At 38.6% G+C, this 20,140-nt stretch overlaps 1 protein-coding gene across 1 annotated transcript in view; it reads left to right on the plus strand.

Moving 5' to 3' along the window:
- Positions 1 to 1,100: 1,100 nt before the first annotated feature.
- The window catches only part of LOC134220720 (uncharacterized protein CG43867-like), an 840,013-nt gene continuing 820,973 nt past the window's right edge, over positions 1,101 to 20,140 (plus strand). The window contains 1 exon segment of the mRNA XM_062699822.1: positions 1,101 to 2,205. The gene's annotated coding sequence lies outside the window, so the exon portion shown is untranslated.

A 20,140-nucleotide genomic window follows, 5' to 3' on the forward strand; every position in this document is an offset into this window, starting at 1 on the left:
AATTGTGGTTTTATAGCACACTTGAACAGGCAGTCGAATTAATAACTGTTGAATTATTATTAGAATACTAAGTTGAATAGCAGGCCAAGCTCAAGTTGAAATGGAGCACCACTGAAAAAGAAAAGTATTTAATAATCATGTTGTTGGACGAAATCTAATAAGTTTATTAACCAGCTATGAAACCAAATTTCGAAAGGATTAGTAGGGGAGAAGACGGCTTTGGCAGGTTTTGTTCTATTATTGGCAGGGGGGTTTTTGTCGACCAAATTTATGAAATTTGGCCACAATATTCTTTGATATGCAAAGAATGTTTAGGCCAAATTTGAGCCTAGTCAGTTATAAAAAACCCCCCTGCCAATAATAGAATAAAACCTGCCAAAGCCGTCATTCCTCCTAGATATTTTAATAAATAACTTACCTAGACTAACTGATCTGTTCATAAATTAATTTTGTTCCCAGAGGAACGTTTTGATATTTTAAGAGCTAAACAAAAACGAGCGATTTCACATGCGATTCACATTGATCATAATTTTCATATCAGGTTCCATGTCCAGCACAGTGTGCCGAACGCAACATTTTTCCTTCTCCGGTGACCCACGTGGCACATTTGACTATCAGCTTCGCCGATGTCAAAGCCATCAGCTGTGAGGATGGATCGTCACGGTGTAGTGTAGCTCTCCCGGCAGCTCACTTCTCACGAAACCCACACAGGCCAAACCAAAAGTTCTCTCCAGCCCACCCGCCTCTGCCCGTTGGAAGCAGGTGGCACGGGAGGCATACATTACCGTGCCACCGCCCGCGCAGCGAGTTCAAAACAAAACGTCAAAAGACGGCATTCTCGCGGAAACGCGTCGCGGTCGCGTGAGCGATGGTATGCATTTATATATGTGTGAAGCGGTGGTGAGATTCGAATTCCCACCCTTTGCTTTAGTGCTTGTTCTTCAGTTGCGCGCAGTGGTCGCGTTTCGCGTGTGGCTCTGCAAAAGTGTTTTGCAACACTGCTGCTATATGTGTAGGTATAGGGTTCTGGGTGCTGTTTTGGTGCTCTCTCACGTGTGCGAATGCAATGTTTCTATCGCGAACGGGTGGGAGTGAGCGAAAGCGAGAGAGCTCGCGAATTATCGCAGATTATTTCTCACGGTTAATAGCTGCGACAGTGTGTGTGGATTACAATTGTCGATTGTCACACTTGAGTGAATCTTGGTAGCAATCAGTTTCAGTCTCTAGTTTTCCGTTGTTTTCTACTATCGGATTGTGTCTTTTCTATGGACTGTTGCACATAATTGTCGTTTGTCGATGATAATTTAGGGGTGTTTACATAAAAAGAATAGTGATTTAGTGTGAAAAGATAAACCATGTCTTGTAATGATGAATAGATCATAAACAGTTTTTGTTCGATGCAGCTTTATGCCTACAATCTGTAACGGTAGGGAGATTGCTTGTGCAAGAATAAAAAATTGCGTGCACCATTGAATGTGTAAGCATATTACATTGTCTGTATAGAAGTGCATTCAGGTGGCTCGAGACGAGAGCCCACGAGAGAGTGCACATTGGGTAACAATACAACGTGCGTGTTGATGAGAGAGCAAATTAGCAGAGAAGAGAAAATTCACATGTAAAACTAGTGAGTGGATATTTTTCTCGTTGGTCGTTGACAGGAGTAGTAGACAGCGCAAAAAAGCAAATCTCGTGTGTTTTGCTATGTGTGACCCAGCCTGCTTTGCTTTGGCGAGCAAGAAATATCGGTCTGTTTGAAGCGATACGATTCCGTGGGGTTTTTTGTGTGATGTTTTTATTTTGTGGAGTGTTGTTTCGTTGATTTATTGTCCGGACGGGTAAGAGTAAACGTAAGGATTGAAGATTCGAGTGCGTACTAAGTGAATGATCCGTGCATATTTGCAATAAGTGGAAGTGTCAAAGTTCAGTGGTTTGTCGCCTACTCTACCATTAGTGTGTCAAAGAGGTCTTGAAGCCCCGTCGTGTTAGGGAAAAGAATTATTGATCCAGTGTCACCAGAAAAGGAGAGCCACGGAGAAGATTGTCGTGTGATTCGTGAAAAAGAGTGTGAAGCTCGTGTATTCTCGTTCAACACCAGCCAGTCTGAGTCGCGGTGTGTGTTTTTGGATTATCGATCCCGGCGTGTCCAGGAACGCTGCCATATGGATTAGAGGAACACCCCACATTCAAGTGGTTTTGAGTACATATGTAAGTTAATGTCCTTTATATACATAACATTCCAATGCAATTCAGAATGCATCGGCATGTAAAACTGTCTGGAGTTGTACAATGGACTTATCAAATTTAATTAAAATGCCAAATTGCAACGATAGGTTTCTTTACTGTGGTTGGAGTTGTCCATGACTGGTCTTGCATCGCCGCCCAGTACATGGGACACAAGGAGACGAAAACCGGCCACTGGACCTGGTGCAGGAATGTCAGTCTGTAATGGAATGGAATTCCTGTACATTCCATTCTACCACATTACTGCTGTTGCCGGATCCAACCGACGACGGCCGCTAGCCTATTAGTTAGATGCATGTAATCGATGTGGCAATCGTAGGTAAACTCTCGAACGGAGCAAGGTGGTTGCGATGACTCTCCCACTCTCAGTGCTCTCACTTTCAACCGCACGCCGTATTTGTTGCCTCTTTTTTTTGATTGTTTATTCCAGCGAGTTTGCAGGCTGGAGTCTTCACGGTGTCATCGTCGCCTACTGGTTGTGGGTGCGTGACGTTTGTGAATGTGTTGGTAGGTCTTCTTGCACGTTCTTTCGCTCTGTAAATGCTTCAAGCGCTCAAGATAGAGCCAAGGATCGTATGCATCGGAATTCTACGGGAATTATTAATGTTGACATCGTTATCATCGAAGCGGTATAATATTGGGAACATTATCGGAAGAGCCTGATACTGATATGTAGCATAAGATATAATGAAATAAGATCGCATCTCCGCTTAGGATTTATATCGATTGTCAATATTAGTTATGCGATGAAAAGGGTATTTGGCTCAAACCTTAGCCTACTATGCTGTAATTGAACACATTTTTCGTTGTAAATAATCATTCAAGTTCTAACCAAGATTATACCATCAGACGACTTACTTACTTTTGGTTATTACGCAAAGTAGTGAAAATCAACATAATTGTGCACAATCTCTTATTTAAGCCATTAAAAGCGTCGAGCGAATTAACTTAATGTTCGGCAAATTTTCCTAATATTAGCTGTCATGGCTCCCGAATCAGTTCTCTATCATAACAACTTCCAAAAATGTCTCTCTCGGGATGCTACATATCGTATATGTATTCTTCTTCTTCTTCTTATTGGCATTACATCCCCACACTGGGACAGAGCCGCCTCGCAGCTTAGTGTTCATTACGCACTTCCACAGTTATTAACTGCGAGGTTTCTAAGCCAGGTTACCATTTTTGCATTCGTGAGGCTAGCACGATGATACTTTTATGCCCAGTGAAGTCGAGACAATTTCCAATCCGAAAATTGCCTAGACCGGCACCGGGAATCGAACCCAGCCACCTTCAGCATGGTCTTGCTTTGTAGCCGCGCGTCTTACCACACGGCTAAGGAGGGCCCTAGCCTACTAACCTACTAACCTATTTATGTACATCGTGGACGACTGCTATACGAATTAAAAAGTGTGTCATTTTCTTCTCTTCTATATCTCTATTTCTTCGTTAGCGCACTTTTAAGATTTCAACTTTTATGAACGTGTCAATTGGTGATAAAAACCGATTTTTTTCATGATATTACCCATCAACTGATGTTGAGCTTTCTAATACCTAGAAAAGCATAATTACCATCAGTTAAACGACTATGATCAGATCATGGTATAGTCTATCAGATAAAAGCAAACCTGGAAATGCAGAATATGAATCACGAAAACACCAACGCATATTATGTGAGCTGAGACAGCAGGCCAAATTAACTGTTTTTTTTTCATCACCAACTTGGAACACCAACAATAGTCGTTCGTGGTTCGGAGAGTTTCTCGCATAATCAGGCATTGGGACGCAGTCAGCGGTTTCCAGCCCACAGCAGCTGATACGATTGTAACATCATGATTATCTTCCGCCCTACCGTTCCCACCAACCACCACCGATCCATAGCTATGATGATGGTCCGGACAAGGGTTAGCTCTCTTTGTGTGGTCGGGCACCATTATGCGGCTCAGAACGCTGCTGGCACGAGCAACCACTATTAGTCATATAAATTTCTAAGCGCACAATTTCGTTGTGTTTTGTTTCGGTTGATTTGGTACTAGGAATAGTCAGACTGCGGTTCGCTTTGCTTGTTTGGTCGACATCGATGCCAGTTGAGCCATGCAAATTAGGCTGGCGGGATGAAACAAAGCTTTCTATGTTACACTTGTTATATTTTTTGTGTCGTCAAAAACCCGCAACAAGATCGAAAGCAGCGGTTTGAAATTGTGAAATTCTGTATGGAAATGTAATGTGGGAATTTGATCAAAAGACTAAGGTTGTTTTGTCACATATTCATTTACTATTTATTTTTCTATTTTGTATTATAGTCACAGATCAATTTATAACAATTTATTCATCTGAACCTGTAATTTCTTGACGAAGTAACACTATTATATGAATTCTAATATTGTTCATGCATTTGCATTAGCAAGTTTCATTCGGAAAATATAGCAAAACCGGTGTAAAGATCTATTTTCTCTATTTTGAGCTTGTTTTCAAAAATTCTCGAACATTTTACCACTTCATTAAGTTATCTTAGTGGTGATGAGATAAATGCGGTCCAACCACCTAAGGCAGCCAGCGGTTGTCAACCTTTCTATTGAAAGGTTTCCCCTTAAAACCTTGGTATTGTTTGTAATACACCCTAGGTATGTTCACTGGGAATTCAAATTCAGACCCTTATTGAAATACTCGTCAATTTCAACCATTGAAAATACTCACAGGAAAGATTGACTTTTCGGTTACCGTTTGGTCTCTATCCATGAAGATATTTAATTGAACATTTTTCATTCGGAATTTCTGTGACACGTTAAATTTCCGTGTTTTAGCTGAACAATTGAAACATAAAACTTGGTTTTCAAGAACATTTTCTGATTTGGACAGAAAAAGTAAATTTTAAATGGGTTTGGGTTTATTTTCATTATATCGAATTTTTTTTCGAGAGTCATACTATCGGAATTTTAATGAAATTGCTAAAAAAAACGTTGACTCCAGGAAATATTAGTTTTTAGCATTTTTCTAACGAGATTTTTCACGGAGCTCTTCTAGCAGATTATTTTCTAAACTTTATCAAAAAAATCGTTAGGAATTGGAAGAATTGAAGAAGCTGCAGAAATATGTTTGTCAGTTTCTAAAATTCCACTTGAAATATTATCCAGGATTCAGCCAAAGATCTTCAATAATTTTTCCCTGGATTCTTCAATGAATTCCATTAACTGAAATTTGCACCCTTATTTTGATTTATTTTAATTATAGTGGCACCGTAAATTGGTTAATTTGGTGTCAATTCATACCAACAATTCGTTACATTGTTGAATAAGATGTGTGTAATTGTTTTATCGAGAAGTTTCTAAAGAATGTTTCATCTTTAATGCTCTTCCGATTAATTTAGAAAAGCGTCTATATTTGTTTGTTGAAGTTGCGTATGGCATCAAGTTGTAGTTGTCAAATAAGGATTCTAAAATAACTCACTCTATTTGTTTGACTCGGGAACCTTAACATAGGGAAAAAGCAGTAACACAGCGTTGTCACGCCGATCTACATCTGCAATATTTTAAAAGACGTTACGATCGGACCTAAGTAAGAAGTTTGACGTTTCTGGAAGTTTTGAAGAAGTTTTGACGCAAACAGGTCGAGGCAAAGAAAGAAATTTTGCTAATCAAAGAGCAAGAACTGCATTGTTCATGGACCAACATGTGTTCTGGAAAACGTTGTCTCATTTTTATAAAGGAAAGTCGCGTGTTTTCCTCTTGAATAGCATGCCGCAAATCACAAATTTTTCAAAACATCTCAGTCCGGTGGTAGTTCTCTTTTTGGTTGACTTCAACGTTGTCTTGGAATCTGTTACTCTCGTAATGTGTACAATAATAATAGAAAGAAAGCAAGACTTAACTTGCTTACTCTCTGCTGAACTGCCAAAAAATGTATCTTTCCAGTCAAAAATTGTATGTGTATCTCATTTTTTTGTCTCAGTCGATTCTTTAGCTTATTTAAGGTCAACTTTCCCGAAGAACCTATATTTTTGAAGCCTCTAACTATTTTGAAAATCGAAAACAAGACTGAAAAAGTGCTGCACGTGTGAACCGACCTGAAAAATTTACCCGATTTTCGTTCAAAGCCGGGACTCGGGAGCATAACAGGCGACTGGCATAACAGTCATAAAAAAATAGCATTTTTATTTTATATAATTTTTTGTTTTACATTTAAAAAAAACTTAGAAGCGTCAAAAAATATGGTTTCCTTAGGAAAGTTGACCTTAAATAAAATAAAGAATCAGTTGAACAAAAAAAAAATTTGACGGGAAGGGTCAATTGCAGATCAATACACTCAACCATATTCTCTTTTCTCAAGCACGTACTTTCCCGAAAATAGCTAAATAATATCAAATGTTGATAAGATAGCAAAATGAGATATGGACATATAAGAGATAAAAGATCAAACGACAATATCAATATTTTGCACTCAAATATCTTGAGGATATCAAGATATGTTATTTGTAATAAGTGATCGATATCAAGTGCCATTAGTTTGTTCTTATCCATAGCATATCTTGATGTTTAAATGATATTTCGGTGCAAATGTTTGATATTGTTGCCTGTTCTTTTATCTCTTATATCGATCAAGTCCATATCATGTTTTGTTATTCTGTTCATGGCTTCTGCCCGGGCTCTGTTGTAGCCCACAGTATCGATGTGTGTTTGTTTACCTGCCGATGATTGCTACAACGACTCAAATTGAGGGCATGTGGCTATTGCATCTAATTGTAGTTAAGCTCGGCTTTATCCCGCATACTGAAAGGACAATATGTAATGGATCGCCATCAGGTTCCCACCAAGCAGTGAATATATTTGCATATTTCTATAAATATTGTTTCATCTCAAATTGATAGATGCAACCTTTATCCAGGTATTCCAACGGGAATCCTCCAAAGATTCCGATGAGAATCCTTTAGTGATTTCGACGGGAATGTTTCAAAATTTCTGACTTGAATCTTCAAAAATTTCGATGGGAATTCCAAGCATACCGGAGAAAACCTCTAGTTTTTCTGAGGGCAATCCACCAGGGATTCCAATAGGTGTCCGAAGGGAGTCCAAATCCTCCCGAGATGTCTACGGGAACCCTCCATTGATTCCAACGCACTGTGGTCGGATATCATGAAATAATGGCATTAATAAATAACTCCTTAAGGTTGCCTCATAGAAGATTGGTGTCTTCCACACAGTTTGCATGATAAGTAGGCCTTCATATGGTGGCAAAAATATAGTTCGGAACTCTCCCGCTAGGGCGGCGCTCCAGCCAACTTTTTATATGAGCATGATAGGTTGATTTTTTCAAAGTTTACGAATTTAGTCTTATGAGCAACTTTTGTGAAGGAACCATCTTTAAAAAGGCTTGTGATTCTGAGATAGAGTGCCTTTTTTGTAAAAATGTGCTTCCTTTTTTATGTTTCTTTATTAAAGTGGTTTTGGGCCCTCCTCAGCTGTGCGGTAAGACGCGCGGCTACTAAGCAAGACCATGCTGAGGGTGGCTGGGTTCGATTCCCGGTGCCGGTCTAGGCAATTTTCGGATTGGAAATTGGCTCGACTTCCCTGGGCATAAAAGTATCATCGTGCTAGCCTCATGATATACGAATGCAAAAATGGTAACCTGGTTAAGAAACCTCGCAGTTAATAACTGTGGAAGTACACAGTGAACACTAAGCTGCGAGGCAGCTCTGTCCCAGTGTGGGGATGTAATGCCAATAAGAAGAAGAAGATTAAAGTGATTTTTAAGTTGGACAAAGTTCATCACTATAAAAATGTGCTTTTATTCTCAAAATTTAATTATTTTTAGCTTAATTTAGTATCTGTATGCAATATTTAATTCCGCATAATCTTTCTATATCTCGGAGAGTAATATATGGTAGGGTCTGACCCGATTTAACCAACGAACAACCTAAAAAATGCCTTAATTAATGTTAAATGTTTCAAGTATATAGAAACATCGTTTTATTTTCTCACTCCCTTCACATCCCACCGAAATTTTATCTCGGATAGAATCTTTGGGTTGTGAAGAATGTAACGGAGGGGTATTTGGTTGCAGAAACTTGCTGTAACTCTGTAACGACCTATTTTCTATTTGTTCAATTGAGTGATTTAGCGCTTAATTTAACATACGTCACGAATTCCTTGGAATGCAAACTAGCATTTGTTAAGCCATGCAATAGAAATTTTATGCTGGCATTATATTTTCTTGAATAATTTTTGTAAACATCCTATTATTTATTTAACGTTGGCATACGAACTGTTTTTGCTGAACATAATATAAACAACTGTTTCTGTTTCCAGTGATGCTTCATAAGAGCCCATTTTTAACGATCTAGAGCTTGAAAATCATCAATTATACTGACACCAGATGATATTTCTGACGAATTTAATCAGACACACATTTTATTTTTTATGATTTTCACACTCTTCGAATTAGGCATAGATTTACGAACATCGTTAACTAATTTACGTTTTTATATGAACTGCTGGAGTTTGTTAAGAATATGGATGAAATAAAAACTTCTTGTTTTGAAATACGTCCAGAGTGTTCGAACTGCTCAGAAAGTGTATGTGCTAATTATAATATGAATTTTTCGGCCTACTTTGGTTGAATGTGGAATGTGGAAGATTAACGGCAAGTTTCTGCAACCGAATGCGCGTCTGTTACATTCGTTATAACCCAAAGATTATATCCGAGATAAAATCTAAGTGGGAATTGGAGAGAGTAGGAAATAATTCGATTACTATATACTACTAGTCGACCCGGCAGACGTAGTCCTGCATAGTAGGCGATAAAGCGCGTTGTGAACTTCCATGCGAAATTTCCATACAAATCATGATTTTAGTTTTTCACTATTTTCTCAACTTTTTCCGTGGTTTTCTCATTAGGAAATATCATATAAACCCGTCGGAAATTATAACGAATGTTTCTGCTGAAGAAATGATAAAAATCCATCCAGCCGTTTTCGAGTTATGCGGATACGAACACAGACCATTTCATTTTTATATATAAGAAGATATATTGCTCTTCCAAATACAGAAAAAGTATGCGGAAATAAATATTGCACATAGATACAAAATTAAGCTTAAAATAATCGAATTTTGGATAAAAATTCAAATTTTTTACATAAAATGCATTGTATCTCAGAATCAAAAGCCTTTTCAAAGATGGTTCCTTCACAAGAGTTGCTCATAATACTGAATTCTTGAACTTTGCTGAAGACACCACTATTCTATCATGCTCATATGAAAAGTTAGCTGGAGCGCCGTTCTAGCGGGTGAGTTCCGAACTATATTTTTATCACCTTCTTATCATGCGACAACTTTGTGGAAGACATTATACTTCTACGAGGCAACCCTAAGGAGTTTTTTTTATTAATGCCATGATTTCATGATATCCGACCACAGTGTGACGGGAATATTCCAGAGATTCCGACGGGAATGTTCCAGGGATTCCAAAGAGAATCTTCTAGATATCTTCCATTCTCCAGGAATACCGACGGGACTATTCCAGGAATTTGAACGGGAATGTTTCAGAGAATTATACGGAAGTATTCCATGGATGCCAATGAGAATCTCCTAAAAATTTCGAATGAATCCTCCAGGAATTCCAACGGGAATATTACAGGAAATCCAACGAAAAAGTTCTAGGACTTCCAACGGGAATGTTCCAGAGATTCCGTTGGAAATCATCCAGGAATTCCAACGTTGTTACCGTATAAGGTAACAATGAGACGACGAGCTGACACGGGTTTCAGTACCATAAATAAATAACTAAGATTTGTAAGACTTCGCACGTAGTATTTTTTGAGACCATGAATACCCACATACATCTTCAATTTATTTGACTGTTGTGGCTTAATAGTACCACTTGTCGTGACCGATCGAATATCCTTAGGACATCTGTCGCATATCTGAATTGTCATGGGCTATGTACTCACAGTTATGTCCCGACAGAATGTGTGTCAATCGAGCACGTGGTTAGCCCTGTCCTGATCAGAGCATCTCCTGACCGTTATTAGTGTCGCATCAAGTTACCAGGTCGCCTGACATACCATAAGGACCGTCTACAAATCACGCCTTGTATTTTCGTCATCCGGCGGGAACCTCGCTCCGCTCTGTTTCCTTTGTCACCCGGCGGTAGTAGATCGGCATCCACGAATCACCTATGCCCAAATAAGCCTCAGTGTCGCAGCATTATCAGCAGTGATCTCTCGTCCTATTCGGCCGCAGGGCCTGTTCACCATGCCCCGACCTTGGTAGGTCAGCCTCTGTCGTGCTTTGTAGTTATATAGCGGAGTATCCCGAGAAATTGTAACCTCCCAGCCGTGTTGAGCCGTCATCTGATCAACTGATGGCTTCAAGCAAGATATATGTGTCAAACTATACCCCAGCTTGAAAGCAAACCCACTCTGGCTTCTGAAGCTGAACCCTATATTGCTGTAGCGGTAAAGGTAGAACCAGGTAGCATAGACAAGGTACGTCCAAGTATACCGCATGCCAACTATGGGCCCCAACGTATCTGATTGGCCAAACAAGTACTAACCCTTAAGACCTTAAGAGTAACCCCTGATCGAAACCTCAAAATTTAATTTAAAAAAATAACTGTATAAAATGTACTCTAGTTTTTCATTTTACTCGATTTACCGCATGCTTGTTGTCTCGTCATGATTACGTCCACTTCGGTACAGATAAGTTTCGTGTGTTTTGAAACAAATCATCGGAGGAATTCCGAAGCAAATTCCTAGGGATTCCTAGGCAAAACGTCGAGAGACTCTGTATTAATTATTCAAGGGATTCCGAAGCATTTCGTCGAAGTATTCTGAAACAAATCGTCAAGGAATTCCTAAGCAAATTTCCGAATGATTCCGAAACAAATCTTCGAACGATTCTGGAGGAATTCCGAAGAAAATCAACGAGAGATTCCGAAGCAAATTCTCCATGGATTATGAAGGGTATCTCCAAGAGATTCCCAAGGGTATCCCTCAACGACACCGGAAGGAATCCAGTGTGAATTCTTCTGAATACTTCAATGCTTCTGAAAGTAATTCTTCAAAGATTCTATTGAGAATTCTTCTCGGATTCTGATGGGAATGCTTTTAGAATGTTGATGAGAATTGTGGAGATTATCATGCTGCTAGGCAATCGAAAGTCTTTCACTCCAGTCCGTGATGGTTGACTACATATTTTTGACTGCTGGCGAAATACCACGATTGCTTTGATTGATATTTGGTGGCTCTCCATTGTTATTCATATCAAGCTTACTAATCAACAAAGTATTTTATGAGACGTTCCGCGGCGGCCCGATTATTTACTTTCCATGTTTTGATTTTGCGTGAAAATTCTATTAGGTCCGAACACAAAATATTATTTGCAACGTTTTGCTTTTCATTCATGTTTTCTTCAACATTTTATGCTTATAATGCAATGGTATGAATAATCTAACGACACGTTTTAAGAATCATATGAAAAACTTTGTTCTAAAGCCCCGGTAACCGAAAAGTAAAACATGTCGAATTGATGATGGGACCCATCGGAATGTTCAGCGCGAAATTACAAAACAAAAGGGCTCCCACTAATTGTCAAAGTAGATAAACACGAGAAAAACAGCTGATTCGATCTGTCTCATAAAATGCCTTATTTGATATTGTCTTTTCATAATTAACATCAAGTGCAATTTCACTACCACACAGGATCTTTTTCAGAAATGAGAAACAAGCTGATTTGTCTTCCACTGATTTCATTATGATAGGATCAGCGAATGTAAAACTACCACTTTGCCAATGACAACAACATTATCCTTTCTTGTACCGCACATTTAGGGAATACTCGGTTTTCGATTATGTTTTCGGTTAAACATGTATGAATTATCAATGTTTAGACATAAATATAGCCATGCATCTACTCACAAAGTGAACAGTTTACAAAAATAACCTCACTATATTTGTTGCAGATAAAATGGAACGCAACATTGTCTTTATGAACTAAACCACAATGACGTCACTCGCCGATTTTCAGTAAGAAGAAAACATCCGATGTGGGTAATGTTTACTAAAAATAATCCTGGATATGAACATCTGGTGGTTTAGTCCACCTTCTGCACATGAGGACAAATACTTATCGCTATTCTCTTTTGTTTCTTGTTTTTAGCATTTTTCAGCGACAATATGCTAGGACAAAAGTGAAAAAAGAAAAAGTAGAATCACGAAAAAATTTCCACAGCAAGATATGAGATGCAATTCTCCAAATAATTTAAAAAATTTCAAAATGATTTGGAGCACGAGGTAAGACTTTTGAATATCATCGCGCTTTTTGTACTTTACAAGAGTTTTGCGAGAATATTTTTCTCACAGTGATCTATTTCCCACACTCAAAACACTAAAACAAATGGTTTTTTCTGTGTACATATATTATTTTTGTGTGAGCCCTCCTTAGCCGTGCGGTAAGACGCGCGGCTACAAAGCAAGACCATGCTAAGGGTGGCTGCTTTCGTTTCCCGGTGCCGGTCTAGGCAATTTTCGGATTGGATATTATCTCAACTTCCCTGGGCATAAAAGTATCATCGTGTTAGTTTCATGATATACGAATGCAAAAATGGTAACCTGGCTTAGAAACCTCGCAGTTAATAACAGTGGAAGTGCTTAATGAACACTAAGCTGCGAAGCAGCTCTGTCCCAGTGTGGGGATGTAATGCCAATAAAAAGAAGAAGAAGATTATTTGTCTGTGAGTACTCATTCTCAAAACAAGTAGACGTCACAACATGGGGAAAATCGATTTAGTGTACACACTTACACGTAACAAAAATCGATCAACCTGAAATGAGAGTGAGTGTGTGAAAAAGAATCGGGCAAATCGCAATCTACACATAACTCTTCAAATGGGTGAAATCGGCAATACATTGTACATATATTTATTCAATTATTAACACCCAAGAGGCCAAGATCTTCCAGAAGGTAAATTTTAAATTTGAATAAATCATAATTCTGTACGTTTTCAACCGATCAATGTGAAATTTTAAGACAAGGTCCAGCTTTTATTCAAGTTTCGGTCCAGATTCTGTATGGTTCCGGAATTATTCCAGATTCCGTTGGGGTACCTACGATATGTCTTTTGGGGTATTTCAACGAAAACTTATTTTTTTATATGGAACTTTTCTCAAACTTTTCCCAGAAACAAAGCTATGCTAAATATGGTTCTATTAGGGATTTTTCCGATATTTTTGAATCGCGGCATTTGTGCATCAATAATGTACACGAAAGACCATCACCTTGCCGTAACCTATTGCGCGCGCGTTTCGAAAGGACTCGAGAATGCCCCTGAAACTCGAACTATGCACATCACCCCATACATCAACCTTATTAACCTTATTAGTTTATCCGGAAATCCGTGTTCGTGCATCTGTTTAGTTTTACACATCCGTTTAGTCTAAGATAGGAAATGTCATCTTCTACAGTTCCTCCGGGATACCACGTAATATTCTGGCCAGTGAGGTCAATCGTCTTTTATGGAATCACCAGAAAATTATTCATGAGAAATCATGAAGATAGAGCAGTCGCATGACATGTTTGGGTCAACAAATGAAATTGTCCATTCCTGCAGATTCCCCTAGGGCACTCCATGAGGTTCTGGAAGTGGCCAATGACCTCTTACAGACTTTTCAGACGTACCAGAAGATTATTTGTGAGAAATCATGAAGAAAGAGCTGTCACATGACATGTTTTGGACTAAAAACTGAAATGTCTCCTCCTACGGCTTCCCCGGGGGCATTTGGGGACATCCTGGAGACGCTTATAAGCACTTCAAAAACCGTATTTAGTATAGCGTTGTTTTTGGGAAAAGTTTGAGCGGAGTTCCATTTAAAAAATAGTTTTCGTTGAAATACCCCAAATGCCATATCGGAATCTGGAATAATTCCGGAACCATACGGAATCTGGCCAACACTCTAAGTGGAATCGAAAATAGGATAAAAACTGGACCTTGTCTCAAAATTTCACATTGATCTGTTGAAAGCGAATAGAGTTATGATTTTTTCAATTTCAAAATTTGCCTTCTGGAAGAGCTTGCCCTTTTGAGTAATCATGATAATATTTTTTTCTCGAATTGATCCCGAAAAAGGTACTATTTTTTATGTTTATTGCATTTCCAACCAACCATGCAAAAAAACACTCGTAATTTTTAAAATTATTTTGAATTCCATTGGCTATGCCTTGCCGGAGTAAATTTTTGTGATTCTACTTTTTCTATGATGGCAGCATTCATCCAGTTCTTCTATAGCCCATAGGATGAATATGGGAGATATCTCTTTTGTCTTCAAACTTTTTATGCTATATGTTGAAAATTGATATCACTGCTAACTAAATTTTCGAATCCTAGGAGGAGCTAATTTTTTTCTAAGGAGGACTAAGCCCTCCCTAGAATCACTTTATTTACGCCAATGGACTATTAACATTAAATCAATATTTGATTTGTTTTGGCTTTTAACAATAATTTCAAATTTGAAGATTTGATTACAAAACTATGTGGATCTGTAATAATTAAATTAAATTACCTATGTAGAGCCGTTCCACATAGATAATCAGCTATAGTGCGCCTATATTTTTTTCGTTGACTCCACTCATGATCAAATAACACACACTTAGATTTGGTGTGAATAAGTTGAGACATTGATAAGGTGATGATAATTATTATAGAAGAACAATTCAGTGGTCGTTCAAAAACGATGTCACAGCTTTTAGGGGGGGAGAGGTCTAAGATCTTGTGACAGTGCATATACTAAGTATATAAAAAAGCGCGACAGAGGGGGGAGGGGGTATCTCGGAATCTCAAGAAGTAGTGGACGTCATATTTGAATCGCTCCTCATTTCTGAGTTTTTGTTTATAACTCGAACGTTAGTAAGATTTTAGTTAGGGGCCGTGTTTGGTGAATAACAAACCAATTTCTCATTAAAAATTAATTTGGGATTTGCTTGTCACGATTCAAATTAAGTTGAATTGCGACAAAGGAAAAATCAATACAATCCTTCCAATGAATTCTTTATGTAGTTGCTACATTTGCCACCTTCACTTTTTTTCCACTATAATATACAATGTTACCCATCCAATATGAACACCAAGTTGTCAAACACTCCCACCGCGGCACCGTAGTCGTAACTTGTAGTCGTTTTGTTCCCCAGCATCTTGTCATCGTGAACGCTCGAACTTTTTTGCTCGTTATTGCCTTACATTTTGCCAACATCTGCAAAATAAAAGCTTACAACACCAGCGTCAAACTTGCTGTCATCTTCATCATTGTCGTCATCGCCTTCAACTTTGCCAGCGATCGCTAGTCTCCAATCGATATATAAATTTTATGTTGCATTGTAGCAACCAGCAGCGAAACAACCGATATGGATGATGATGGCAGGATGAGTAAGTGAACACCCGTGCGCGCGCTCGCTCCTCGGCTGCTCAAATACCTCGCAAGGTAGTCGCATGTCAGGAAGAGTCGCTTCCTCAACATCGACCGAGCTTTGTCATCATCGTCGTAGCTGGCGTCGACTTCGCAAAAAGAAAAAAAAAATAACTGAAAAGCATGCTGTGAGCTCGAGTTGTTTCACCCGCACCAGAATCATCCAAGCAACCATCAACAGCAGCCGAGTGGTATGATTTATGAGTTCGAAGGAATGACGAATTACAATCCGTTGCAAATTGTACATCGAGAGATACCGTCGCTCGGATGGGTCGGTACTCGCTACCACACCATTCTGAACCGAGCCATCACGCAGTGATGGAGCGAAGTGGCTGCACAGAGTGCAGAAGAATGCCACTCGACGATGGCACCGCTGCTGCACGGTGAGGTATGCCTCTATTTGCTGGTCAAAATCAATTTGGAAGTATGATTTTCAGGGAACTTTGACATTGCGGTTCGGAAAGCAAGATAAGGCAAAAACAAGCTTTAATGAACTTAAGAGTGAAATGATTTTAAATGAATAAAACAATAATTTCATAAAGAAGACACACTGAGAGTGATGATAATAAAAAGAAAAAAAATCGTTGTGTTATGACTAGTAACGTGGGACAATACTCGTCTGTGTACAACAGCGATTGGATTTTGTCTTCACTCGCTAGGACCAGACTCCGGATGCTGCCAGCCGACGTCATCGTGTGATACCGATGAGATAAGGTTTGTTTTCAAAACACACAACACGCGTGTGCTGCTGCCCATCTATCTGTCTACAGCCGGCTCCGGTGTACGGTGCGAGTCGATAGCAACTGGAAGCGCAAAAAAACCTGATTTTGCTAGATTTAGATTGTATTTTGGCGACTGCGTTGATTGAAAACTGGTTTATGGTAATCAACTGCGAAGCGCCACGGAGATGTTGTGGAGGATAGTTTTAAAGCTGTTTTCAAAACACATTTCGAGGAATCGTTCCATTTCCAATGAAACAAGCAACGTTCAAATTTCATACTTTCTTTTTGCTTACGCACGTGCTTTAATTACATACTTATGCAAAAAAGTGGGGTTCTTTACTTTTAATTTCTTCATTGTATTTTTGAGGAAAAATATAGAACCGATGGGATAAAGAAGCGATACAGTCACTTTACACTGCTCTACTTCAAATAATCGATATACTGTTCGAAAATCAGTCGCCTTTAAATTGGGTCGAACATCAGCAACCATTTCCAACCGAACAGAACGCCAACCATTCTGTGGGGCTTATCAGCACGGCACGCAAAAAAAAGGTTACTCGGGTCTCGTCGACTGCCGACTTGCAAACCGGGCTTCGCCGGAAGAACACAGAGTGATAAAGCCACATTCCTGATTATCATTTTCCCATCGCTTCCGGGGAATTTTCCCATCAATGCTCACCGAGGCGGAAAATAAAAAGGTACAAGCTCCGGAAGAAAAATGGCAAACAGCAAAAAATGGCGGCAGGTGAGTAAAGCACAAAAGTCGAACTACCTCCCGCTGAACGACGGGGGCAGCCAGCAGCAACATAGTTTGACGAAGGTACAATACTGATGGAGGACGACGGGCCGCCGTGGGTCGACATGGGAGGAAATCAATAAATTTAAATTCAAATGAGGAGATGATCAAGGCCGGGAGGATATACGAACTATGTAGTTGGAACCCAATAACGGAGGAAGGCTCCCAAATTGGATAGGCATGGCACCTGTATTTCACACGTTTAAAATACTGGCAAAATGGTCTGGCGATCCAGTCGATATTTATTTCAATTGAAAATTGGATTTCGAAGGATTTCATCATAAGTTATACTGCCGCTAACCACAAGTCGAGTGGAGGCCCATATACAGATGTGCTCGACTTGTGGTTAGCGGCAGTATATTAGTTATATGTATCCTTTTGTTTAGAATTCGATTATCTATGTATGTATCCGAGTATGATCCTATTGAAACCTGGAAATCTGTTTCAGGGCACCATCTCAGTATCTAATTCGGAGTATTATGATGATAAAACTTTACAAACAGAAAAAGTTGTTAGAATTATCACGAAAAATAATGCACGCCTTTGCTTTGTTGTGTGTATACATTTTTACACCCTTCTGTATCCGTTTTTCGGTGCCTGCTTCATCATCTTTTTGTTTTACTTGTACAAAGTGTTGGTAAAATCTCAAATTATCAAATCAAGCTCTATCTGGTAAAAGGGCGAATGTCGCAAGAGAGAATTCTCTTCGTCGACTTCCCCTCTTTTAAATAAAAGTGACAAGCAGAGGGTTTCTTTGCAGTTTATCACCTCAGAATGCAAGTTCGCATTGTTTTCTATCGTGCTGAGGTGAAAAACCACAAAGAAATCAACTGCTTGTCACTTTTATTAAAAAGAGGGGAAGTCGGTGAAGAGAATCCTCTCTTGCGACATTCGCCCTTATTCCAGATAGAGCTTGAAATCTCATCGGCTATTCAAATCATGCGTGCACGGTTAAAATCAATACCACAGAGATGTGTTTGCTTCACACAAAATGGACCTAATGCAGAACAACACCTAGATGAGCGACAGTTACACAGCCACAAAAATAGTTCGTGTAGTTGGATTTCAATATTTTCAACAGTATTTGGTTCCTCATGAAACAGAGAATCTGTACAAATGTTTACATGTTAAAAAGGACAGTTATCACGACCGTACGAGGCATTTTTGTGCCTGTGTAACTGTCGCTCATCTAGGCGTTGTTCTGCATTAGGTCTGTTTTGTGTGAAGCAAACACATCTCTGTGTTATTGATTTTAAGCGTGTGAGTCAAATCCTATCAGAATCATGGCCCAGAGAATCGTTCATGATTCGAATCGCGATATGCATCATTGCATGATTTTTACGTGTTCTTTATTGTTAAATGAATTGGATTAACTTTTTTTCGCCTAAAACAATGGCAAATAAATCCATATGTAATCAAAACATACTCCTCGATTGCGTTTTGACGCTTTTTAGAGCAAAATCATTTTTCGGCGAGTGAGCGAAGCGATGCGATTCTGTTTGAGAAACTCATGCGCGATGCTCTCCCTACAGAATCGCAAGCGAGTTAACTCGTGCTTGAAGCCTCGATGATTCAGATTTGAGTATAATTCTACCAACACTGCAGTCGTGTACAAAGAGTTGTACCGAAGGGTATCATATCCGAAGACGAACTTTTAATAGAAGGCTCAAAAAATCCTGAATAAATCAAAGAAAAATCACATGATAATTAATATGCGTTAAACATTTAGGATAAGAGAGATTTTGAGATAATGTAAATCGTCAAAAAATCTGAGCCGAAAGGTCGAAGGTCTAAAGATCGAAAGGACAAAAGGTCGAAGGGACAAACGGTCAAAATAAAAAATCTGAATGACGAAAGGTCGAAAGGACGAAAAGGTTGAAAGTCAAAAGGTCGAATATCAAAAGGCCGAAGGTCAAAAGGCCGAAGGTCAAAAAGTAAGATGGAATAAAAGGTCGAAATTACAAAAAATGAGGCAATACTTCGAGTGTTATTCAACCGTTCTTTTGCACATTTATTTTTATTTATGTTTCACCTCATAAAATTTCATTGTTGAATTTTTCCTTCTTTTAATCATAGGCTGTTCTTTCGAGTTTTGCATATTATATTTTTTGGTATTTTACCTGATACTATTGCATTCTAGAATTTTCCCTTTGTTTGAACAGAATATTCTTCAGAGGAATATTTTCAAATCTATATTTCCATCAAAGTGTTGCTAGTCTTTATGTACTTAAATAGTGTTTCCTGATTCTAGTTCTTCACTCATTTTCATCAGAATGATTATTCGAAATATATATTTTTTGGCTTGACATACCATGTGTTAATGATAATATTTTTTTGTTTGCTCGAAAGACTATACATTTTATGGGATAGAAATTTATTATAAACCGATACGTTACGCTGTAAACTACCTCCTGTAAAATTGCCAAAATTTGCGAGTCGTAATGTGTAAACGGACCCGAATTTTTGTTTCATTTAATGAATCAACTGATAACGACCAGGACCCAGGTCCGTAATTTTTCATTTTTAATTGTTCAAATTTTAATTGTTCAGATTTCAAAAAGTTTTTGACGTCGATCATTAATATGAACTTCAATGCTTGCTCAAATCTGGTAGAAAAATAATTCTGAACTAGAACAACAAAATTCGAAAAAGGTGAAATTGATGCCTACTATCAACTTCACACACGGGTAAACAAAGCAGCAATAGAAACATTTTCTAGGGGGCGGAGTCAATGTTGGTCTAACGTGTTTGAGTGTATGTATGCTACATAACGCTGGGTCTTTTTTTTTCATCCGTGAAGTACTTAATAGGATTTGTTTTTTTCAATTGTTTCAAACATTTGTTCAATTCAATCATTCTATTTATCTAACCTATTCAATACGGATGGGTCATATATGACCCAAGACGAAAATCAGCTGTCAAAAATCAGTTTTA

The sequence above is a fragment of the Armigeres subalbatus genome, chromosome 3 (genome assembly GCF_024139115.2).
Source record: "Armigeres subalbatus isolate Guangzhou_Male chromosome 3, GZ_Asu_2, whole genome shotgun sequence".
In the NCBI taxonomy this organism is placed as follows: domain Eukaryota; kingdom Metazoa; phylum Arthropoda; class Insecta; order Diptera; family Culicidae; genus Armigeres; species Armigeres subalbatus.